This window comes from Rhinolophus sinicus, chromosome 15 (genome assembly GCF_057876585.1).
Source record: "Rhinolophus sinicus isolate RSI-liver-muscle chromosome 15, RSI-T2T, whole genome shotgun sequence".
Taxonomy (NCBI): domain Eukaryota; kingdom Metazoa; phylum Chordata; class Mammalia; order Chiroptera; family Rhinolophidae; genus Rhinolophus; species Rhinolophus sinicus.
Window position 1 is genome coordinate 81,404,454 of NC_142515.1, and position 17,403 is coordinate 81,421,856.

The following is a 17,403-nucleotide window of genomic DNA, read 5'->3' on the forward strand; positions in this document are numbered from 1 at the left end:
TTAAAAATGCTTATTTTATTATGTCACAAAGACTCTAAAAAGGCATTTAATCTGAGATAGGTAAAATCAGAAAGAATAATTTTAAGGTTTTATTATCCTCTTTCCCCCCTCTTTTTAAAAATTTAGTTTTCAATTATAATTGACATGCAGTAGTATATTAGTTTCAGGTATACTACATAGCGTTTAGACATTTATATGCATTATGAAGTGATCATCTCATAAGCCTCCTACCTACCTGACACCATACATAGTTATTACAGTGTTTGCCTATATCCCTTCCCTACGCTGTACTTGACATCCCTGTGACTATTTTTATAACTGACCATTGGTACTTCTTAATCTCTTTCACCTTGTTGCTCATCCCCCCAAACCTCGTCCCATCTGGAGTCCATCGTTTGTTCTCTGTATCTATGGGTTTGTTTCTGTTTTGTTTGTTCATTTATTTTGTTTTTAGATTCCAGTAAGGGCAAGAATACATTTTAAAGAGATTTTCTTTCACATCAAGCTGTATCACGTATAATTACATAGCATTTAACAAACAATAATTGACAACCACATATACTTAAATGTCATAATATTATTCCAAATCCATTTCTAAATGTGATCATTTAAAGAGAAGATGACCTATTTTGTCAAATGTGTTCTTAGGTAGCAATGTGATTAAACATTTTCAGATTTCAACTGAAAGACAGTCATATCTCTTTCCTGGAAGAGTTCCTTCCTGGACACAAGGGCTATTCCTGAGCTTCTGAAGCCCCGACTATGCTCTGAAGACCCATAGCACTAGGTAGAACCCATTGGAAAAGAAAGAGGGAAAGGAAGGGTGAGAGGGCGAAAGGAAGGAGGAACGGAAGGAAGGAAAGCAAGAAGGAAAGAAGGGATCGAGGGAGGGAAAGGGTGTATAGTATCCCCTAAGTCATCTTTCTTGAGAGTCCCCATAACCCCCATGTCCTTGATACCACCAGTGCTATTCTAAGATACCTAATACTTGACCAGCAGTGTTGCACGCTGTGAAACAAATGTTTGCATATTCTTCTGTTTCCACATTAAGGAGAACTAGGGATGGGGGTGTTTATCTTCTCCAATTCCAGCTTGTACAGAATGATTGTCTTATTTTATTTGGAAGCCTCCTCTTCTTCCTTTCCAACTCACATCATTTTGTTTTCTGAATAAATATTCCAGGGGCTATAACTTTCCATCATTTAGGAATTTTTTTTTTTAAAGTTGTAGTTCATTGCCTCTTCTGTATTTTCTCTTAAATACTTCCACAGCACTCACATTACAGTCTATCTTCTGGGAAAAACAAAACAAAACAAAACCTTAGAGTGTTACAGAAAAGAAAAGAAAACCAACTTAAAGCATGTTGTGTTTACTTTGTATTTTTTCAGTTGTGCAGTCTTAAAATTTAAATTATGACTGTGGAATGATTGAGACTTTTTGTCCAGTGAAATTTAATTTACTTCTGAAACCATTTACTTTTTGTCCCCCAGATTTATGGAGATATAATTGACATTTAACATATTGTGTAAGTTTAAGGTGTACAGCGTGACGATTTGATGTGCATATATATTATGAAATGTTTACCATAACAAGGTTAGTGAATACATTTATCACCTCACATAGTCACAATTTTTGAAATCTTTTTAGTATAAGTTTTTATTTTTTAAATACAAAAGTAAACATGAAGTTATGTTGCTTCAAAGTTAACTCAGTTTTGCCTCATTAAAAATAAGTCCCTTGGGAATTAGCAAAAAGAAAAATCACAGCTTCTGATGTATCTGTTAATCCATTATGGTGATATTTTCTAGTGAATGACTATTTCAGTCTCAGATCATGAAAAACAGGTGGAGAATTATGAATGGATTAATGAAGAGAATCATCTTTAAAAAAAAGACTTTACTTATTAAAAATTAGAACACACAATGTGATATATAGATGATCTATTACAGAACTGTATGCCTGAAACCTATGTAACTTTACTAACAATTGCCACCCCAATAAACTTTAATTAAAAAAAAGAAAAATCAGTTTCACTAAAACCTCAGCCAAGATGGTGCCCAGATTACTATTCACATTTCTCATAATATTTGGCTCCTAGGAATGACGTGCCCTCCAGTGGTGTTAGGACTAGACCCAATAATAATTTGTTTGTTATCGCTCAAGAGAAACAATAGTATGTTTTTGAATGTGCTCTGTGATCTTCATTTATAAATTTATTTGGAGTTTGCAGTTTAATAGCATTGCCTCAATGCGTTTTATTTATATCATCACAAACTTTAATATTTTAAATCGAGTTGTTTTGCCTATAAATGTGACCCATGCTTTTTACTCTATTAAATTGCACACGTAGCCACTTAGGAGAGGAATAGGATGACTTAATTTTATTGAGATCCATGCTTCCTAAATTTCTTTTACATTTTTTCCTAACATTTTGTTTCTTTATACTGGCAGAGAATTCCTCTAGGTTTTCATTTTTAAAACTAATAAAGCCAACTCACAAACATAGGAAATACTTGGGTGATTGATGGATTTAATTATACTGGTGGTGGAACAACAACAACAACAACAAAACCCTGAAGCAGTAGTAGCCTGTGGCTGGCCTGGAACAGCTAGTCAGTAATAGTCTGGGACCTGCTGATTTAATAGTGCGGAAAACAGCAGGCGCACTAAGCAGGGAGCAGGGCACAGCTGCAAAGAGTGGTGACACTCAGGAAAGATGGCTTCCGAGTCTGTGCTGTGACAAGGAAAAGTTGCTGGCCACCCAGGAGACTCTTATTCCCACATGGCAGCAATGTCAATCAGTATGGTTATTTCTACGTTAAACAAACAAACAAACCTAAAAAAAAAAAAGCGAATGGGATACATTTCATACACATTTCATGTGTATTTATTGCCTAGTCAATTTTTTTTTTCTGAGAAAATCAAAGCTGGGTGGTTGTTGTTGTTTTTTCTTTTCTTTGTTTTTAAAGAAAGTGGGGAAGTGAGCAATGTGTAATTTAGATGGATTGCTGAATAGAAACACAATCTACCCTGAGCACTTTTAGATTCACATTTTATATTTATGGATTTAATCTCATCATAACCTCTGCTACTCTGTGGAAAGGTATAAATAGTACAGTTAATTGGCTTTGCAAACACTGCAGGCCATGCTAAGGCAATTTATCCTACAAAGTAATTTCTGGCATTTAACAAAATTAGGACAATACTGGCAAAATATAACCCCCCAAAATAAAAGTTTCTAAACTTTGACGGCTCCCCTTTTCTATCTGTCCATGTTTGCATATAGCTATTCAAATACTCAACTCAAATGGTTCTTCCTCCTGGTAGTCTTTCCTAATTTCCCAAGTCAGTATTATATCTTACTCCTCAGTGTTCCTGCAACACTTAGTTTACGTTTCTATTTTGATACTGTTTCCCCGAAAATAAGACCTAGCCAGACAATCAGCTCTAATGAGTCTTTTGGAGCAAAAATTAATATAAGACTTATATAAGTCCCAGTCTTATAGTAAAATAAAACCCTGTATTGTTATGTTACGTTACGTTACGTTACATTACGTTACATTATACCCAGTCTTATATTACAGTAAAATAAGACAGGGTCTTATATTAATTTTTGCTCCAAAAGACTCATTAGAGCTGATTGTCCGGCTAGGTCTTATTTTTGGGGAAACACGGTTATTTATTTAAGTCTGTCTTAATTCTACCATATTATAAAAAAACTATTCTTATAAAAGTAACCATGACTTATATATGATAATAGCCAAGGACATCTTCATGCTCATCTAACTCAAGGATGATTTCTCAGTATTTGATCTTATTTACCGCTTTTGCTCTATATTTTTCATTGTCATTTTTATGCTCTCCATCTACTGTATCTGATTATAGAATCCAACAAATAAGTGTTTGTAATTAATGGTGCTGGGGCCCACTATGTGGTAATCCTATGCATATATATCATTTTTGAAATTCAAAATTAGGTGTCTGGAGGTATAAAATTGCCTTTGGCTAAAAGAGGAATGCACAAAATAAAGCATTGAATGTCTACTGGAATTTCATAGGCAGTCTCCTAAAAGTGCAGCAACTGTAAAATCAATATCAGATTCTAGAGGAACTGAATTGAAAACTCAAATAATACTGGTCAGCAAACAATTATCTGGTCTGTAAGAGCAAAATAAGGAGAGCAAAGTGAAGGCTTTATGGGAGGTCAACACTTCCAAATCCACTCATCTGTGTGTAATAATAGTGAAACCAGAGAAGTCTCTTTTTCATATTACAAGCAAGAGTCTCTAACCCAGAGAGCTGAGAGGCAGCTTTGACCAAAAAAAAGACAAGGAAGGAAGGAAGAAAAGGGGAGGGGAGGTAAGGGGAGGAGAAGAGAGTAGAGGGAAGAAAAGAAAGACCTCTGATGTTGGCATAGATATTGACTAAAGAGAATTTTGAAATATGCTTTTATTCTACCTATCACCATGAATGCCATAGGTAATGGTTGTATATTTTGACACCAGTGGTATTATCTGGAAATAATGGCACTCTGAATCGTGGATATGTGGTACAACTCAAGTGATTTGCGGAAGTATACATTATGGTGACAGCTAACATATCCTGTGCGCTTTGTTATTCTTTCGTCAAATATTTATTGCTTCCTTTAGATTTAGGAACTGAGGGCACCAGGTTTCACAAGATGCAAACAAACAGGCTCTTAGAAGGAGTAATAGAAGTGATTGATTTTGCTTCTTGGTATACAGGAAAGGCTTGAAAAAGTAGGAGCACTCTGACCTAGTTTCAGGAATGATTAGTGTGTCAGGTAGATGGAGATGGGTGGGGAAGGAGATTTTCCAGACAGGTACAAAGGCCCAGAGGTGTGAAAGGATAGGGATGGCCAGAGAGCTTTCAGGAGAAAGATTTTGCTGTAGCACAAAGTTCAACGGAGAGAATTGCAATTAAGGGAAGTTTAAAGTAGTCAGGGGCCAAACATGCAGGGCGTTGTATTTGAAACTAAGAAATTGGACTTATTTTGCTGGCTAGTGCTTCTCTTTAGTGTATATAAGGATCTCCTGGAAAGCTTGTAAAATGTCCCAGTCCTAAAAATTCTGATTCGGTAGGTCTAGGGTAATCTCCAGAAAACCAATTTCAGCAAAAATCCTCAGTGACATTTTTGAAGGTAGTTTTTGTTGATACCTTGAGAAAACAGTTCTAGTAACTGCGGGATACCGAGGCATTCTAACCAGAAGCATAACATTTCTGCAGGATAATTTGGCATGGGGAAAAGAAGGAAATGGGACACACTTGATTTGATCTGACAGCCCAATGTTTTGTAAAACCTTTGGTCTGGGATGAAGGAGACCTGGAATTGTAGTCTGGCTCCATCACCAACCAGCAGTGTTTTTTCAGAGTAGTAATCTAATTTATCTGACTCTCATTTGCATCTTTTGTTAAAGAGTACAATATTATGAACCTTCCCAATAAATAGATAAATAATAAAGCTAAAAATGCTTTAAAATATCTTTGCTTTATGCAATTCAAATGGAAGTTTATGATTGTAAACTATACAAATGTTATAGACTGGCTAAATCAAGGATATGACCCAAAGTAGAGAATATGCAGTATTAACGGATACCAGCTAACACTTAAGTTTATGTTTTTGAAAACGTTGTCATTCATTTTTATTCTTACATATCAGTGTAGCCTTTAAGAAAGAGTATATAATTGCTTGTTCTAGTTAAAAATCAATGTAAGCATTTTTCTCATTTACTTTATTATTTATGTTCCATTTATAAGTATAAAAGATATTCATTTTAATTATTTGTAATAATTTTTTTTAAATGCTCCAGTAGTTTTGGTGCAAAACTACTTAATAAAACTACTTAATGATTTGTCAATAATTCATTTGCGTATAAAGAATATCTTCTCACCATAATCAATATTGCTTATTCTTTCTAAACCTTTGGTTCATTTATAGATTCCTAGTGGTCTGCAGAGCAGTCTTTGATTTCAGGCTTTGTGAATACGTATGAAAACTCAAGAGACTGCTTCTTTCTTGCCTGAATAAAAAACTGAAAATTCAGACTTTTCATTTAACATCACTTTTAACACCCTGAAGTAGCAAAATTGATGACTGTGTTTTTTGTTTTGTTTTGTTTTGTTTTATTTAGAATAAATGGTTTAACCTCTCAGGACCGCAGTTTCTTTTTTCACTTATTTTCAGTTTAATAAACTTCCTGTATTTTTTTTTAAGTGGCTTATTTAGTGTTTTGAACACCACATTAATGGGGTTGAAATCATGGGTTCTTAAATCATCTGAAAGGTGTTTTCGTCTTTTATTCATTTTTGTTTCAAGGGCACAAATGGCAACCTTGGTAACCATCTTGCAAATACATCGAATGTTTTTCAGAAGAATTTATATATAAAAAAAGAAATGAGTGAAAACACTTTGCCATTATTTTTGGAACAGCCACTGAGAATATCCTTAATAATAAAGCTAGATGCTGAGAATTTGAATATAGGTTCTCAGACAAAAAGAAGAAAGACGTGGTCAGAACTTACCCTTAGTATCTGCCTAATAATTTCCTCAGCATTACAAATTCAAATAGCTAACAGATACACACGTACTATTTGCCAGGAACTTTATAAGCATTTTGAGCTTTTTCAGTTGGGGACACTGATGCATGGAGGTGTCAGGCAACTTTCCTAAGGTAATATTAGTAATTAGAAAGTAGAACTGGGATTCATCCCGAGGGAGTTGGACTCTAGAGTCAGCACTTGTAACAACATCTCACTAAACTGAATGAGTCTCTCTTAGTTCAGACATGCACAGATTCTGTCATTGATCACAAGCAATCATTTAGATTTTTACTAAAGTATGAAGTTCTCAATATCAGTGATCTCTGCCAAGGTAATAATAGTGGGCTGTGAATTATATAAATGAAATGATCATCTTTTTATTTTTCACACACAAAAAATGAAAACTTCTTCAAATCTATCTTCATACAGGTTGAAACAATTCATTCAAAAACCCATTTTAAAAGTGGGAGTTTAAGTGGACCCATGTGGAATAAAGACCTGACCACAGTTCTCATACAAAAGTTCCTGGAGTTATTGAACTAAAAGTCAGGAAACCTGATTTCTCAAACCGGCTCTGCTGGCAACCACCTGTGTGCTCTGAAGAAAGCAAGTTATCTTTCTGAAGAAAGCAAGTTATCTTTCTGAAGAAAGCAAGTTACCTTTCTTGTCCTTAGTTGTTTTTTTTTCTTCCATTATAATATCAAAGGACTGGACCAGCCAGCCTCCACTCTATCTATCAGCTCTAAAATTTTATGCTTCTGTCATTAAGATTAAAATGTGTTGCCCATCCCTGAGTTAAACATAATAATGGATCATCTCAGATCTGAAAAATATGCCTTTAATCTCCTGTAACACCTCAGGCTCACGGTACCACAGGAGAGCTATACCAATCACATTTAGCTGCTTTGCTTATATAGTTTATGGCCAGAATTGGTTTGCTTTAGATAACACAATCTTATACTGTGCCACTGTTGCTAAGATACAGTTTTGTAAATAAAAGTTATTTTAAATATACATCCTGATGTAGGGAGGGGAAAAAAAAAAAAAAAAAAAAAAAAAACATGGATAGTGGTTGGCCAAAGATTTAAACCTTTTGAGAGGTCTGAGACAATGATTTAGATCAATCTTTAAATGGCCCACTTTTAAATGCATCCTAAAATTATTTTGCTTCTCGCTGCAACTGAGTGAAGAGGGGTTAGGGACTCAGAAGGAGAGTGAGCAAGGCTAAGGTTAGTAATAATGATGAATTGGTTTGCAGCTCAGTGACTTGGCCAGTTTGAAAAAGACACTGATATTGTTGCCACACGGCTCTGTAAGGATATTTTGTCCTCGACATTTAAGTCTCAGTCTTTTCACTAAAAAAAGGGAGAGAATTTGATTGTCATCATCCACAATCGATCAAAAAGGGCCTTGTTGAAGAAACTGCTATTGAAGACGAAAGGGATTCCAACTGGTCAGCCCTGTCTCCAAGGGCAGTTAGCACGTGGGTTACCAGACGGAGGTGATAGAGTGGGTTATTTCCCCTGGGCTGGGCATTAACAGGCAGAAAATCCTGGGGCACCTCCAGGTGACTCCTCCACCACAACCTGACACCCCACTACTAGATAAGCCATGTCCAAAGCCCCAGTGGCTTTCGCTCTTCAGAAGCCCTCTTGGGAATGTGAAGGAGTGAGGCTGACAAAGCCTGTGCTTCCGAGGTGGGTTTCTGGACAGCTAGCTGTCAACAGGACAAAAGGGTGGAGAGAAAGAAGAAGTCTGGAGGGTACCTTGGCTGCCAGTCAAGGGAGAAAAGGAACTGGAAGTGTACTCAGGCTTTCAGTCAGATTTTTGCCTGCATCCATCATTTCACCAAGGGCCAGCCCAGCTGTCCTAGCTTATTATTGGTTTCATGAATGAGGACTGTTCCATTAGCCTAGTTCATTGACTTTGATGATTCTAGGCAATATTTTTATTAGCCACATTCAGATTCTCAGGCTTTGCATAATATACCTCCTTCTTTCATTCCTCATCTAAGCAGACTTGTCCTGTCTCCCAGCCTGTGTTTATTCAAGAAATCTAACTTGATTTTATGTTGATTAATCAAAAGCCCCCTAGCCCCTGATAGGCTTCTGAGGTCGGACTGAAAGCATCACCCCTGCTGCTAGGCATTGTTAGGTCTTTATAACATTGACTAATTCAGAAGTGTCCCACTGAGAAGATGCTGTCACCAGCACTCACTCACAGCAGCGTACCAATTAGGATCTCTTCCACAACAAGCAACTCTCTTCTTCCACCCTTTTCTTCCACTGCCTTTTATTATCATCATCATTATGACTATTACTATGATTATATGTCCAACGTCTTCACCAGACTCTAAGGTGTGTCTACGCACAGCCTGGACAGCGTAGTCACAGCTCATAACCGTTCACACTGCAATTGCTTCCACCCCACCCCCTACCACCAGTGTCAGACTCAATACTTGGCAAAGGGGTAGCTTTTAGTCAGTCTTCCTTAAACAAAGGAAAATGATAAGAGCAGAAGAACATTTCACCATTACTTGAAATAATATCTGAAAGCAATAGACATTCTTAGTATTTCTCTGTTTCTTCGAGGGGAAAATAGGGCTGAACACTTCGACCACGGTTTGGTTGATTTTGTACGTGCTGCTGTGAATAATGAGTGTAGATCCCACTCAAACACGAGTCTGATCTCCAAAATGGTAGGTGATGAGAATTATTCAAAGCCTTAGGGTTTTACTAACCTTTGCTACCCAGGTTTGGCCCTAATCTGTCCTTTTTCTTCTTTCCCTTTCATCTGACTCAGGATCATTACCTTCTTGTCTTTTTCTGGGCATCGACCATGTCCAGGCCATAAAAATAAATGAATAAAATAGAACAGTAACAAAATCACCCTGTTAGTAAGTAAAAGGTTAACTTGGAAACTGCTGATGCCCAGACTGCTTAGCTAATATAAGGACACAAATCATATACTTCTCCAGCATGTGCCCCTGGGAAAATCCTGGAAGAAAGTGTTGAACTATGGGCTTCAGGCTGTTTCATAGAAATGGAACTAAAGACACAACAGGAGGCTCTCACTGCCAAAGAAAAATGAGAAATATAAATCTTGCAAAAAAAGGTACACTAAAAAAGTAGAACATAATAATAACAAACTCAGGAGTTCAAACTTACTGTCTTCAAATAATTCTATGATTCTAAAGATTTATATGTTATATACAGCCATGCCTTCAATTTCCACACTTTATGGTTGTGCATATTTAAAATACATCGTATTTGTAGTCAGCCATACCTGTGGTCGAGATGTTCCACAACTTACCAGCCTTGTGGCCTTGGGTTTCTGAGCTCTCTAACATCTAATGAACATAAACAAAGGGTAATTGTTTTATGTACAATAGGATTAAATGCTAATTGAGCTTTACGTGTGCCAGGCACATGCTGCCTCATTTAATCCTCACATAACCTTATGAGGTAAGGACCATCATTAGCCTATTTTTCAGATGCGATAGCTAACACACATAAAAGTTAAGTCATTTGCCCAAGGTGACACAGATGGTAAGTGGGAAACCTGGGATTTAAGCCCAGGCTAAAGGCTGAAGAAGCCACACTCTTAACTACTATTCTTTAAATCAATATGTTTGCAAAATCTTAGACATGGAAGAATTTAGTAGAACCCATTGTTTCCATGTGAGGAACCTGGGCCTCAGAATTGGGTCAGAGTCACCAGAGAGTGACAGATGCAGGAGAAGGAGCCAGTTCCCCTCTCTCTGCATCCACACCTCGAACCTCACTGCCCTGAGAGGGCTCTCTCCACACACGCGCACACACACACACACACACACACACGAGAGATGCTCATTGGGTTGTCTGAACTTTCAGGAGAGCCAACAAAAGAAGATTTGTTTTGAGAAAAGGTTTTTATATTATTTAGATCGTTTATATAAACTAATAAACTGCAGCATCAGAATAAGAGTCAACAAAGCAGAGGGAATAGAGAAGAGTGGAAATGAACAGAATTAAATCTGGTTTTGATTATTTGCTGTATCTCCAAATAGGAGAAGTACAGGTGCTATGGAATTTTTCATCCTTAGTCCATCACTTACGAGGACTTCATCTATGTAAAAAATCAAAAGAGGGGCTACAGAAACATTTACATTTTTTAACTCTTTTTGTCTATGTGCAGGTTGGGGTTTTTCCTTAGCTACCTACCACTGGTCTCCTACTGGAAATGTAATGACACTAGTAGGGTCTCTTACTGGAGCAGCTCAGTACCATTCACACCTTGTAATTTCTTGCTCACAACCATCCTAGGAAAGGTGAAGAGGAGATCGAATTGTCTCCTTTTGTCAGAGGATAGTGAGGCTCAGAGAAGATAAATGATACACATGCCAGGTTGCTGCACTAACCTTTTGATTCTCATGGTCTCTCAGAGGATGGTTTTATTAACCACAACCACTTTTTCTTTCTCCCAAGTGTGGTGGCCTATGGCCCAGGAATGTCCTGTAATTGACGTCTAGATCTGTCTCTGTATATCACTTCATAGTGCTTTTTCTTTCTGTTGATGATAAAGATAGAAAAACAATCGAGATTAGAGTCACTCCCTCTAAAAAGGAACTTTTGAAGTGATGGAGTTGGAATGCGTAGTTACTGTGGACCTTGTCACAACAAGATCAGTGTCTATTTTTACCCACAGACTCAAAGGCAAACTCAGAAGCAAGCGGTTAATTATTTAATGACTGTAGAAATATGTATCAGCCCAGAGATAAAGGTTAACAGGAAAGTTTTTAGTCACAAGTTTATTGCATAGATGTACATCATAATCTAGACTTAACTCAAACCTTATCCACCCTCAGACCTCTGAGCAGCAAGTTATACGTTATAAGAGAAAGAAAAGAAGACACAGGTATGAGTGACATCAGTCCATCAAATCAGACAAATTCCCACGTTATAATAGCAGAAGGTTGAATTTCAACAGTCTTCATTTTTCTGAACAGTTTTTGACAGACTTGCCTAAATCTGCTGGTTGCTTCAGCCCAGGTAAATGGTTGCTATCTGATATAGATGATTACTATTCAGGATCGTGTTGGGCCCTGAAAATGGTCTCGTTTTGGTTTGACATATTAATTATTTAAATAATTTTTGATCTGGCATTTGCATTACTTAGGGTACAGGCTAAGTTGCTTTCATGAGGATACCCCAGAATCCTCAGAGCACCTTATTATGCTCACATTTACTATAGGTCAGGAATTGAGATAGGACAGCGCAGAGAGGGGCTGCTTTGTTCTTAGATATCTGGAGCCCTAGCTGGAAAGACGTGAAGGTCTGGGGGTGATTCAGACGATTAGAGGCAGGAATTATCTGGAGGCTTCTTTACTGACTTCTCTGCACCTGGGCTGGGAGAGCGTGAAGGCTGCCTCAGCTGGGGCTGTCAGCCTACGCACGGCCTCTCCATGGGGCTTGCGCCTGACACAGCAGGGCAGCTGGGTTGCCACAGGCATCCGGAGACTGAGCATTCTGAGAGAACCAGCTAGGAAGCACGTGGCCTCTTCTGGCCAAACCTTGGAAGTCACATAGTGTCCCTTGAGCCATGCTTCATTGGTGGAAGAAGTCATAAGTCCTTCAAAGGGAGAGGACATCGACTCCACTTCTTTGTGCCTTGTTTTAAAACTGTAACAAGATGTTTAAATAAATGTACACTCCAAAGGTGAGCATGCCACGGCTGGGGATGGCTCTGCTGTCTTCAACCTATGGCTTCCAAGGTTTCTCCAATTTTCACCATTTTCTAGGCAACACAAAGTAGAATAAGCACCTGTAAGGTGATGACCTGGAAATAGCACACTTCAGACTCTTTCATACCTTAGACGGGCCCACATGACTGTAGAAGAGTCTGAGAGAACAATGTGTAGATTACAGATATGAGAGGATATGAGTGCCCAGGTGAAACTGGGGGGATTCTGCTACTAAACATAAGAAGGAGAGAAGGGATATTGGGAGACAAAGGGCCTCAGTCTGCCCCTCTGTACTTCCCTCCTCCCCCAAATTCTACACATACGCTTTTCTTTCTATTAATACAACTCTTCCTCTTCCCCCCAAAAAGACAACTCAAAATTTCATCCTATTTCTTCAGGCAGACCAAAGTCAGGATTTCTGGGTGATATTCTGTCTTCTCCATCATCCCGTGTTACCCCGAATATAAGATCTCACCAGACAATCAGCTCTAATGTGTCTTTTGGAGCAAAAATTAATATAAGACCCGGTATTATATTATATTATATTATATTATATTATATTATATTATATTATATTATATTATATTTATTATATTATATTAAAGACCCGGTCTTATATTATAATAAAATAAGACCGGGTCTTATATTAATTTTTGCTCTAAAAAGCGCATTAGAGCTGATTGTCAGCCAGGTCTTATTTTGGGGGAAACATGGTATCTGGCTATGGCTCCTCTTGGTCTGGCAGACATCAAACAACAACCAAACAAAATGTTAATGGCATGAGCCTCCCAGCTGTCTCTGGACAACTCACCTCTGGCTGTTACATGATAGAGAAAAGAACTGTCTTTTTTTTTAATTCACTGTATTTTTTGTTTGTTTGTTTCTGTCACACCAGCTTAGCTTTAACCCAAACTCATACAGCATTTATCAAGAAATGACTTGAATCTTCTACATTTATTTCAGTTTTGTATGTAAAGAGGACTTCTCAAACAACAAGACTATGTATTTTACCAATTTAGGATTCAGTGAAGTAGAGTCTATTTTGCTTATTCTCTGTTACCTTGTTCAATGATCTCAACAGACGCTGCAATAGAGAGCACAAAGAGAAGAGCAGATGGTCTGGAAAAAGAATCAAAGCAAAATTTGGCACTCGTTGTTACAGTCATTGCCACTTCTTTTGCTTTTAAATGAGAAAAATCATTATAGTTAGTTTTTGGAAATTTCCCTACAGACTCAGTGAAACCCAGGATGCTGAGATAAGGATTAAGAGGAAATCCTCTTATCCTTGCCCACTCCTTGTCACATTAACTGATGAGGCCACCTGAACACTGTCATGTGGAATAATTAGGTGAGGATTATGTATTCATCAATTGACTTCTGAAGCTCCTACTCAACCCCTGACTACCAAGGGACAATTCAGACATGAGCCGTATGTGGCAAGTGTTAAATAAATTTCTAGGTCAAGATGGAGTCTCTCCTGCCCAGAATGTCACCTGAGCAGACTAAAACTTAGACAACTTTCATCTCCCCTTCAATGCCCCACTTGACCAGGCAGCCAATCCCCAAACACCAAGCCAACTCTTGGTGGCTCTTGGGCTCTGTACTTAGTTCCTTATTCCTTATTCATTTCTGTTTTTCTCTTCCTTGTTCCTTATTCTTTCTACTATAACAGCATCCTGCCTTTCACCCCATATTGCAATTCTCTGGACCCCTGGAAACAGAGACTCCCACTTCATGAAGTGCCCAAGTTTGTATCACCTAAATTATCTTCTTTATTTTTAACCAAGTTATCTTAATTTTTAGTAGTGTGTGTGTTTCTTGATTACTTTTAAAATCTTCAAGTGTTTATTTTATAATTCTGAGATCAAAATGATACAGTAACACCGCAGTTAATCAGATTGCTTGGGTAAGGGATAGTCCTATTAACTAGAGTTTGGTAAAATAAGACATTAGAACCCCGCACACTGGACACCTCCAGGTGCTGTCTGGACATCAGTGGACATTAGTGTTAATAAAGACTTCTAGAGGCCCTGCGACTGAAAAGATTTTGATTCTCCCATGTGGATAATCAATATTACTATTATTGTTATTATTATCATTCCGAATTGTTAAATGTAAAAATTATTTTTAGTTATTATTTTGCTATAAAACCTAAATCAATAAATTTTCTTGAAAAGCAAATAAATGATTTACCAAAGCGTTTTTTGATACACATATTTTGTTTGTGTCCTACACATAGGCTTGCCCTGCCCTAGGTTATGTGGGCTGACTTTAATAATGGTCTCTTCAAAGCAGAGAGGGCTGGGCACTAGTAATCATGACACAGAAACCATCTTGCCCAACACAAAAACACTTATGACACAGGAGGAATCAAACAGAAACATAAAGTACAGCCAAGGCCAGCCCGAGCCGGAGAGGAGGAGCGTGACAGGTACGACAGGTAGTCAGGAGTACGAGTTTATTCAGCACCTTGGGAACCCACTTGAGTTCTCGCAGACAATTCGGGAGGAATTTGTGAGAAGTCTAGAGTTTCTGCAGACCAGGTTAGAGAAAAGAAGGAAATGAAGTTATAATAATAATTGTGATTCAGTTTTCACTTCCTGGTATATGTAATCTGGGTGGGGGGTGTGTTTGTGTGTGTGTGTGTGTGTGTGTGTGTGTGTACGTACACACACAATGTGCATGTGCTAGAAGATAAAACATATTGCAAAAAATTGAATCTTGGTGATTCAAAGTCTTCAGGCACCATAGTCAGAAATCTTTGATCATTGCTTATATTATAAATTAACATAGATGTATAAAAAGAATATGGAAGCGATTGAATTTAGTGTGCAAAGTGCTGTAACATGCCCTGGAAATTATTTTCTGTTGTATTCAATATTCTGTCATTTTGCTTTTGTTCAGGGCAGCCAACAATAATTTTGTATCTTTAATCACAATTTTAGGGCATGTATTAAAATTTCAGTTCAATTCAACATATGTGTCAGGTATAATTCAATTACTGGGGTACAGAGATGATGAAAAAGTAATCTCTGTTTTCAGAAGCCTCATACTGAAAAGATACACCAAAAACATATATAAATATAGATACAAAAAATATGCAAACAATGATTTGAGGCAGTATAATTAAATTCCATCATATATACCCAAAGTAAATAGAAGTGCGGCAGCGAACTAGCAGCGCATAGGAAGAGTACTTAATTTAGTTGGGGGATGTGGGGTTTCAATGCGAAAGCATTTCTAAAAGTAGGTAGTGACTGATCTGTACAGGGGAGAAGAGAAATCAACCAGGCAATTAAGTCAAGGTTGGGAACCATGAGATTATAACGAAGTTATAGAACACTTGACCTCGTGAGAGACTGAGTGTGCATTGGTGTGATTGAAGTGAAAGGTGCGTGGACATTTGGGGAGTTAAGTCTGGAAGGGTCACGGAAGTTTGAACTTAATCTTGAAGGTATGAGGAGCTGCTAAGAAATGAAGCAAATGAGTAACGTGATAGGATTTGCATGTTAGGAAATTCTTCTGGCAGCTGTTTGGAAGGTAGACTGGAAATGATAGCTAAGAATGCCTATAAAAGGCTAATCAAGAAATGACAAGCGTTTCAAGTAAGGCTTTGACACTGAGGTAGAAGGAAAGGAAATAAAGTATTTCAGAGGTAATGTTTGGGTAAAGGGGGAAAGGAAATTAAGATAATTCCCATTATTTCTGGTACTTGGTGGTTCCACTAACTGAGTCAAGGAAAACTAAGAGAAAAAGCAGATTTGGATTTGTGTGCAAGGTGGATGCTGGCAATACCTGTCACAGAAGGTAGATTTGCAATGTTTGTGAGAGATCCACGTGGAGGTGTCAAAGAGGCATTTGGAAATCGGGCTTAAAAGCAAGAAGTCTAGGATGGTGAGAGATATAGTGTAATTGTCCTTATTGCATCTCTCGTAGATCATCTGAACACTATGTTTAATCATCTGTTATCAAAATATAACATTTCTTTACTCCTTGTTTTATGCAGTATGAAATACCTAATCATGCTGTTCTAATATGAATAAACCATGTAAATGGAATCATAATGAAAGAGTCAGTTTTAGAAGTCAAAAATGCAAAGGCAGTGGCTGAGAATGAATCCCCTGAGAGCCATATTTAAACACAATATTTCCTTGAAAGAGATATTTTCACATTTTTATGCATTGCTAAAAGGTAGTGTGGGATTGAGGTTAAAAGCACATTTTCTGAAACAGACTGTATGTTTAGCTCCCAGTTCTGCCCCCCTGGGCTGTGTGATCTTGAACAACTCACTTATGCTCTCTGTGCTTCAGCAATCTCATGAGTAAAATAAGAATGATAACTTGAGGATAACATACCACACAGGAATTTTTGTAAGAATTAAATGAGCTATTACAAGTTAAGCATTTAAAAGAGAGCCAACATATAACAAGTATTCAATAAGCATTTTCTATTATTATCTTAAATGAACAGTAGTTTTTATTATTGTTTTGACATACATTTACCTGGAATGGTGAAGAACGGTCTCTAATTTGTTATCTCTATATCAAGGGAACCCAAAGTCGGTACATGACCTAAGTAGAAATTATGTTCATTTCAAAGGGGTTCGATACAAGGTGGATATGTGGATTTGTTTCTTCTAGGGAAATGGAGATTTTTTTCCAGCATTAAGGAAAATTAAAGCACATTCAATATTTAAAATATATACATATATTCAGTTTGGGGGAAACTGAACTGTTTGGCATTGTTTGCAGTCATCACCCAGCTAATAGTTTCAGTTTTTCCTAATAATACAAATGCAATCCTAGTCTTAGTAAACAAACTGTGTGATGGACAAAAGAGACAGATTATTATAAAAGTTGGAAACTAAAACAAATGCAATTAGTAAGCCTTAATTGTGTAAAACTGAGGGCAATATTTGTTCTTGAGCTTTCTTGTGGTGTGTTCTAAAGCAGAGCTAATTAGCTTGGAGAGTCAGTTCCCCACCTAGAGGAGAGGGTGTGGGCAGAAACCTGTGGCGTTGGAGGGAAGGGGAATTTAGGAAAATGAGAGGATTAAAAAATAAAGGATACCAAATCAAATATTTCAAATCAAAAGCAGAGAAAGAGTACCCTGGGCTCTCC

The 17,403-nt window shown here is 37.4% G+C and overlaps 1 protein-coding gene across 2 annotated transcripts in view; it reads left to right on the forward strand.

Annotated features, from left to right (window-relative positions):
- NPY5R (neuropeptide Y receptor Y5) overlaps window positions 1–17,403 on the forward strand; it is a 113,184-nt gene that overhangs the window by 54,873 nt on the left and 40,908 nt on the right. The window lies entirely within an intron of this gene.